The sequence below is a fragment of the Hemiscyllium ocellatum genome, chromosome 18 (assembly GCF_020745735.1).
Source record: "Hemiscyllium ocellatum isolate sHemOce1 chromosome 18, sHemOce1.pat.X.cur, whole genome shotgun sequence".
Taxonomy (NCBI): Eukaryota; Metazoa; Chordata; class Chondrichthyes; order Orectolobiformes; family Hemiscylliidae; genus Hemiscyllium; species Hemiscyllium ocellatum.
The window spans coordinates 70,589,786-70,598,838 of NC_083418.1; positions in this window are offsets into that span (position 1 = coordinate 70,589,786).

Here is a 9,053-nt window from a genome sequence, read left to right on the forward strand (position 1 = left end):
AGAGCCTATGTATAATTTAAGTGCATATAATGCAAGTGGGCCATATTGTTCATATTGTTAAACCAAATATGAAACATTGTGCGCTTATGGTCTATAAAGCCAGGTTTAACTCTGGGATCTGACTTGATTAATGTTACCAGCTGGAATTGTAACAAAGTGGCGGCTATTTGCAGGATCAGACATATTGAAATTTAAGCGCTTTCTGTGAATCTTTTAAAATTAGGACATGGAGATACTGAGCACAGAAACAGGAGGACTGTTGTGAAGTATATAACATGGAGCAGTATTTTAAAATGGCTTTGAACATTGCAAAAATGTTTCTGCAAATAGAAGATGAAACACTGGATTATTTAAAATCTTTGACAAAAGCTAAACTAAGAGAGTAGGCCAAAAAGCTGGAGGTACACATAAAATGTGTTATTTATTTATTATTACTTTTATCTAGAAATATACAGTGAAAAGTGTTTTATCACCACAATCTGGCACCATTTTGAGTTATAAAAAGAATAAAAATAAATTACATAAATAGATTAGGTTACCCTACAGTGTGGAAACAGGCCCTTCAGCACAACAAGTCCACACCAACCCTCCAAAGAGTAACCCACCCAGACCCATTTCCCTCTGACTAATGCACCTAACTATGGGCAATTTAGCATAGCCACTTCACCTGACTTGCACATCTTTGGACTGTGGGTGGAAACCCACACAGATATGGGGAGAATGTGCAAACTCCACGCAGGCAGTCACCCAAGGCTGGGGCTGAGCCTGGGTCCCTGGCGCTGTGAGGCAACAGTGCTAACCACTGAGCCACCATGCTGCCCATTCATTGAGTTCATCTTCTCTACAAGATGTCTTCAGACACAGCTCCAGGGCTTCTGCAAGTTGTCCCGGGCCTCAAGGAGTCCCCATGCTTCAGACCTACCACAACCATGAGCTCCCCGCTCTGGGTACTGCTTCTGCCATAATGATGCATTGCAGCCAAGAGACCCTGCACTGGGCACCACCATCACCACAGAGGATGACCGGCTGAGTCCACGAGTCCATGGTCTGGGCCTACTGCAGTCAGGAGTCCTTGGTCTGGGCATTGCCACTACCACAGCCTAAGACATGCCGAGTATCTGAGTCTACACTCTGAGCCTACTGTAACCAGAAGCCCTCACTCCAAGTACTGTCACTGCTGCAGCCAAAGAGCCGCCGATTCCCTGAGTCCATACTCAGGGCATGCTGTAGTCAGAAGTCCTCACTCCAGGTACTACTACTGCTGCGACCAAAGAACTGCTGATTCCCTGACTCCACTGACCAGGCCTATTGTAGCCAGAAGTACTTGCTCTGGGCACCGTCACTGCCGCTGATTACCCCTCCAGCTTCCCCAGAAGATGAAGAAAAGAAAAAAAGAGAAAGAAAAAGATGAGAAAGGAGAAAAAGAGAAGGATGTGGCCAGGCTGAAGCGGGTGGGCTCAGGAGTCTGAACACTGCCCACTGTGCCGGCACCGCCATCTTGGAGTATCTATCTCAGCAGGATACTGTAAGGATGAGACTTGTAAAGTCATTGCCCATTGCTTAGAATTAAAGAGAGTGAAATCTGAAAGTGATGTGTGGTCATTAAAATAGGATTCACTTAGAACTGAAAAACTTGAATTACAGAAAAAAGAGAGAGGAAGAGCAACGTAAGAAGTTAAATTGGATTTAATTGGAAGAGTACAGAAAAAAAAACATGAAGATAACCAGAAAGAGAAGAGAAAGAAAAAGAGATGGAAATAGGAAAGTTTGAATTGGCAAACGAGGAGAAGAATAGAGTTTGAAATCCAAAGAGATCAAGAACTTATGCATCATGAATTGACTAAAGAAATAGAGTAAAGGAAGAAAAAAGAGATGTTGTTAAGAGGATGGCACTGACTGAGAGATTTGATTTAACTAGACATTTGAATTTAGTGCTAAAGTTTGCAAAAGACGGAATTGAAAGATATTTCACCTAATTTGAAAAGAAAGCTGAATTTGAAATTTGAAATTGAATGTGAAACCAGATAGATTACATTGTGTATAGATTGTTGTAGAGACAATGTGGCAACAAAGACAAATTTGTATCCAATTCCTCAATTAGGGGCTTGTATTGAGAGGACTGGACAAGTACAGATCATGAGAAAAAAACTAGATTACTTACGGTGTGGAAACAGACCCTTCAACCCAACAAGTCCACACTGACCCATTCCCCTACACCTAACACTGAGGGCAATTTAGCATGGCCAATTCACCTAACCTGCACACTTTTTTTTGGATTGTGGGAGGAAACCAGAGCAGCCCCACGGGAAGTGTGCAAACTCCACACAGAGAGTCACCAGAGGCAGGAATTGAACCCAGATCTCTAGCACTGTGAGGCAGCAGTACTAACCAGTGTGCCACCCACAATGATTTAGCAAAGGGATATCAGTAAGATACATTGACTAATACAGCCAAACAAGTAATAGCTTTTATAAGGGTTGAATAAATGTGTAGCTGGAAAAACACAGCACGTCAGATAGCATCAGAGGAGCAGGAAAGTCAATATTTCAGGTCAGGATCCTTCATCTGGATTTTAATGAAGGGTCCTGATGTGAAACGTTGACTTTCTGGTTCTCTGATTCTGCTCTGACCTGCTGTGTTTCTCCAGCTACACAGTTTATTGATTCTGACTTCTAGCATCTGCAGTCCTTACTATCACCATCAGCTTTAAAACTTGAATGGACCTCATTATTATAAAGTCTTTTCAGAATTAAAAATGCATCAGCAATGAATTAATGATTATCCACTGCAACTATGTCATATAAACAGGATTTGTTTCTGTTCGGTTAAACTTGAGAAGAATATTTCCAAAATTAGAATGAGTTGTTTGATGGATTATAATGGGAAAGCGTGGCCTAGTGGTATTATTGCTAGGCTACTGATCCAGTGACCCAAGTAATATTCAGGGAACCTGGGTTCAAACCTAACCACAGTATTTCTTCAATACAAATCTGGAATTAAGAATCTAATGATGATCATAAAACCACCATTGATTGACAGGGAAAACCCATCTGGTTCACTAATTCTTTCAGGCAACAAAACTCTTATCTTTACCTGGTCTGGCGTACATGTGACTCCAGACACACAGCTGTTTGGTTGTTCTCTGTGCAATTAAGGATGTGAAATAAATGCTGGCCAAGCCAGTGACACCCACATCCTGTCAATGAATTAAAAAGAAAGAGACAATTTGGTATTAAACTTAGCCAAAAGTAAATTTACCAAAGCAAAATTAACTTATCTGGGTCACAAGACATGCAAAACCTTTTAAAATGTTCGATAAAACTTTAGGGTAACTGATACATGATTTGTTGTCCATGCAATTCCTTAAGCCATTAAAGACTATTTGACAACCAATCAGCACTCTTTTTCTCATGTAGTATCAACTGGTCATCAATTGGTCCCTTTGAAAATTGATATTCTTGCATCTGTCCTGATGAGTATGAAATGGAAACATTTAGCAGCATGATTTTTTAAAACAATACTTTGTTTACATCAATAAAGAACAAAAAACAAATAACATTACAGTACAGGAACAGGACCTTCTTGCCCTCCAAGCCTGCACCGATCCAGATCCTCTATCTAAATCTGTCATCTATTTTCCAAGGATCCGTATCTCTCTGCTCCCTGCCCATTCATGTAACTGTCTGGATACATCTTAAATGACGCTATCGTGCCCGCCTCTAGCACCTCTGCTGGCAACGGGTTCCAGGCACCCAACACGCTCTGTGTAAAGAACCTTCCATGCCTATATCCCCTAAACCTTTCCCCTCTCACTTTGAACTCATGACCCTAGTAATTAAGTCCCCCATTCTGAGAAAAAGCTTCTTGCTATCCACCCTGTCTCTACCTCTCAAGACTTTGTAGACCTCAATCCGGTCCCCCTTCAACCTCTGTCTTTCAAATGAAAATAATCCTCAGCTACTCAACTTCTCTTCATAGCTATAAATTTTGAAACAAAGTTTTGTTGAAAACTCATGGATGTAGTTTTAGTTGTCTATTTTCTAATATTTTACGTTTTCGTGGTTAAGCAGAGGTGTATCTGATTATACAGTTAAGTGTTTACTCTGAGTTGATGTTTACATGTCCTATACCTTTCGCAAATGAATTGTGAATTCATTGAAAACTATGAATTCACTTACATTCTGTTGATTCCAATTTAGTTACCGTACTGAACTTTCAATCCATTTTGCTTTGGACAGAAGTACTAATGAATAGTAGCCATAACTGCTTTTACAATTTCCTATCAGTTTTTAGAAGATTACATTGAGGAGGAATTGTTGATTTGTATCCATCATTTTGTGCACCCATTTAAATTTGCCCTCATCTTCAGTACACATAGGATGCATTCTTGCTTTAAGAGCTGAATATGCTAAAGAGCCAAGTCCACAATGATACCATCTGACCAGCAGCCATAAGGGCTCACAGCAGCAAGCTAAACTAAGGATGTGCATGTAAGTTGCTCTGTAGCTACAATGATCAGTTTGTCTTGGGATCTGAGTGTCACTGGCAAAGCCAGCATTTGTTACACATAGCCTGGTTAAGAGTCGATCACGGGGTGCCGTGGTGGCTAAGTGATTAACACTGCTGCCTTGCAGGTCCAGGGATCTGGGTTCCATTACTACCTTGAGTGACTGCCTGTGTGGAATTTGAATATTGTCCCCTTGTCTGTGTGGGTATCCTCCCACAGTCCAAAGATTGGGTGAGGTTGGGTGGATTGACTGGAGCTGGAGTTGGATGAACTTAGGATCATTTGGGAGGCAGAGGGGGTCATAGCTCGGAGCTTTAGGGAAGTAGTAACTCCAAAGATTGCAGACAGATGGGTGACCCTGAGGGGGACTGGGAGGAAGCAGCCAGTGCAGGGACCCCTGCGGTCATTCCCCTCAAGAACAAGTATACCGTTTGGGATACTTGTGGGGGGGGACGCTTACCAGGGGTAAGCAATGGGGTTCAGGCCTCTGCTCAGAAGGGAAGGGTGGAGAAGAGCAGAGCAATAGTTATTGGGACTCGATAGTTCGGGGCACAGATAGGCGGTTTTGCGGGGGCGAGAGAGACTCATGATTGGTATGTTGCCTCCCAGGTGCAAGGGTACGTGATGTCTCTGATCATGTTTTCCGGGTCCTTAAGGGGGAGGGGGAGCAGCCCGAAGTCATGGCCCACATTGGCACCAACGGCATAGGTAGGAAGAGGGATGAGGATGTTAGGCAGGCTTTCAGGGAGCTAGGTTGGAAGCTCAGAGTGAGAACAAACAGAGTTGTTGTCTCTGGTTTGTTACCCGTGCCACGTGATAGAGAGTCGAGGAATAGGGAGAGAGTGCAGTTAAATGTGTGGCTACAGGGATGGTGCAGGAGGGAGGGATTCCGGTATCTGGATAACTGGGGTTCTTTCTAGGGAAGGTGGGAGCTCTACAAACAGGATGGTCTACACCTGAACCTGAGGGGCACCAGTATCCTTGGGGGGAGATTTGCTAGTGCTCTTTGGGGGGGTTTAAACTAACTCTGCAGGGCCTTGGGAACCTGGACTGGAGCTTTAGGGTGCAGGACCTTGAGTGTAGGGAGGTTAGGAACATGGCATCAATCTCGAAGGATGGCGCCTGTAAACAGGAAGGTGGCTTGAAGTGTGTATACTTCAATGCGAGAAGTATATGAAATAAGGTAGGTGAACTTGCAGCGTGGGTTGGTACCTGAGATTTCGATGTTGTGGCTATTACAGAGACATGGGTAGAACAGGGACAAGAATGGCTGTTGCAGGTTCCAGGGTTTAAATGTTTTAGTAGGGTCAGAGGTGGGGGTAAAAGAGGGGGAGGTGTGGCATTGCTTGTCAAGGATAGTATTACAGCAGTGGAAAGTATGATGGATGAAGACTCACCATCTGAGGTAATTTGGGCTGAGGTTAGAAATAGTAAAGGTGAGGTCACCCTGTTAGAAGTTTTCTACAGGCCTCCTAATAGTCCTAGAGATGTAGAAGAAAGGATTGCGAGGATGATTCAAGAGAAGAGTGAAAGTAATAGGGTGGTTTTTATGGGGAACTTCAACTTTGACTGGGACAGATATTGACAGGGAAAGCGATAGCTCGAGTACGTTAGATGGGTCAGTGTTTGTCCAATGTGTGCAGGAGGGTTTCCTGACAGAATTTGTAGACAGGCCAACAAGAGGTGAGGCCATACTGGATTTGGTTCTGGGTAACGAATCAGGCCAGGTGTTAGATTTGGAGATAGGTGAGCACTTTAGGGACAGTGACCACAATTCGGTGACTTTTACTCTAGTGATGGAGAGGGATAAGTGTGCACTGCAGGGCAAGAGTTATAGCTAGGGGCAGGAAAATTATGATGCGGTGAGGCGTGACTTAGGATGCGTGACTTGGAAAAATAGGCTTCAAGGGAAGGGCGCAATCGATATGTGGAGCTTGTTCAAGGAGCAGCTATTGAGTGTCCTTGATAAGTATTACCTGTCAGGCAGAGAGGAAAGGGTCGTGTGAGGGAGCCGTGGTTTAATAAGGAATTGGAATCCCTTGTTAAAGGGAAGAGGGCGGCCTATGTAAAGATAAGGCGTGAAGGTTCAATTGGGGCGATTGAGAGTTATAAGGTAGCCAGGAAGGATCTAAAGAGAGAGCTAAGAGCAGCAAGGAGGGGACATGAAAAGTCCTTGGTTGGTAGGATTAGGGAAAACCCAAAGGCTTTCTATAGGTATGTCAGGAATAAAAGAATGACTAGGGTAGGAATAGGTCCAGTCAAGGATAGTAGTGGGAAGTTGTGCGTGGAGGCTGAAGAGATTGGAGAGGCACTGAATGAATACTTTTTGTCAATATTCACTCAGGAACAGGACATTGTTGCCGATGTGAATATTGAGTCACAATTAATTAGAATGGATGGCTTTGAGGTATGCAGGGAAGAGGTGTTGGAAATTCTGGAAAGGGTGAAAATAGATAAGTCTCCTGGGCCTGATGGCATTTATCCTAGGATTCTCTGGGAAGCAAGGGAAGAGATTGCAGAGCCATTGGCTTTGATATTTATGTCCTCGTTGTCTACAGGAATAGTGCCAGAAAACTGGAGGATAGCAAATGTGGTTCCCTTGTTCAAGAAGGGGAGTAGGGATAACCTTAGTAACTATAGGCTGGTGAGCCTCACCTCTGTTGTGGGCAAAGTCTTAGAGAGAATTGTAAGGGATAGGATTTATGAATATCTGGATAGGAATAATGTGATCAAGGATAGTCAGCATGATTTTGTGAAGGGCAGGTCGTGCCTCACAAACCTGATTGAATTTTTTGAGAAGGTGACTAAGGAGGTGGATGAGGGTAAAGCAGTAGATGTGGTGTATGTGGATTTTAGTAAGGCATTTGATAAGGTTCCCCATGGTAGGCTACTGCAAAAAATACGGAGGTATGGCATTGACGGTGCGTTAGAGGTTTGGATTAGGAATTGGCTGGCTGGAAGAAGACAGAGGGTAGTAGTTGATGGTAAAGGTTCATCTTGGAGTGCAGTTACTAGCGGTGTTCCGCAAGGATCTGTTTTGGGACCATTGCTGTGTGTCATTTTTATAAATGACCTGGAGGAGGGGCTAGAAGATTGGGTGAGCAAGTTTGCGGATGATACAAAAGTCGGTGGAGTTGTTGACAGTGAGGAAGGATGTGGCAGGTTACAGCGGGATATAGATAAGCTGCAGAGCTAGGCAGGAAGGTGGCAAATGGAGTTCAATGTAGGTAAGTGTGAAGTGATTCACTTTGGTAAGAGTAACAAGAAGATGGAGTACTGAGCTATTGGTCGGATAGTTGGTAGTGTGGATGAGCAGAGGGATCTTGGTGTCCATGGACACAGATCTCTGAAAGTTGCCACCCAGGTAAATAGTGCTGTGAAGAAGACATATGGCGTACTGGCTTTTATTGGTAGAGGATTTGAGTTCCGGAGTTCTGAGGTCATGTTGCAGTTGTATAAGACTCTGGTGTGGCCGCATCTGGAGTATTGTGTGCAGTTTTGGTCGCCATACTATAGGAAGGATGTGGAGGCACTGGAACGGGTGCAGAGGAGGTTTACCAGGATGTTGCCTGGTATGGTAGGAAGATCGTATGAGGAAAGGCTGAGGCACTTGGGGCTGTTTTCATTGGAGAAAAGAAGGTTTAGGGGTGACTTGATAGAGGTGTACAAGATGATTAGGGGTTTAGATAGGGTTGACAATGAGAACCTTTTTCCACATATGGAGTCAGCTATTATGAGGGGGCATAGCTTTAAATTAAGGGGAGGTAGGTATAGGACAGATGTTAGGGGTAGATTCTTTACTCAGCGAGTCGTGAGTTCATGGAATGCCCTGCCAGTAGCAGTGGTGGACTCTCCCTCTTTATGGGCATTTAAACTGGCATTGGATAGGCATATTGAGGATGGTGGGCTAGTGTAGGTTAGGTGGGCTTGGATCGGTGCAACATCGAAGGCCAAAGGGCCTGTACTGCGCTGTATTTTTCTATGTTCTATGTATCCATTCGCTGAATTCAGGCTCATATTGAAATCACTTCATGGCCACATTCCTCCCTATTTCTTTTAGATCTATAACCCATTGGGAACTCTGTGTTCCTCTAACTTTGAAAAACAAAATGCTGGAGAAGCATAGCAGGTCTAGCAGCATCTGTGGAGAGAAATCAAGTTAATGTTTTGGGTTGAGTGAGCCTTCCTCAGTTCTGTTTTTGTTTCTGATTTACGATATCAGCTAAATAACACATAATGTTCAGGGTTGAACAGTTTAGGTGGATTAGCCATGGTAAAACGTGGGGTTATGTGGATAGGGTTGCAGGTGGGGTTGTTAGGACTGGGTGGTATGTTCTTTGGAGGGTCAGTGCAAACTTGATGGGCTGAATGGCCTCTTTCCACATTGTAGGGATTCTATGATTCACACTGCTGTGGATCTGAAGTCACACGTGAGTCAGACCAGGTAAGGAGGGCAGATTTCCTTCTGTAAAGACATTCAGGATTCTACAACAATTGACAGTGGTTACATGATCATCATTACATTCTTCTTTTTTGCATTCCATAT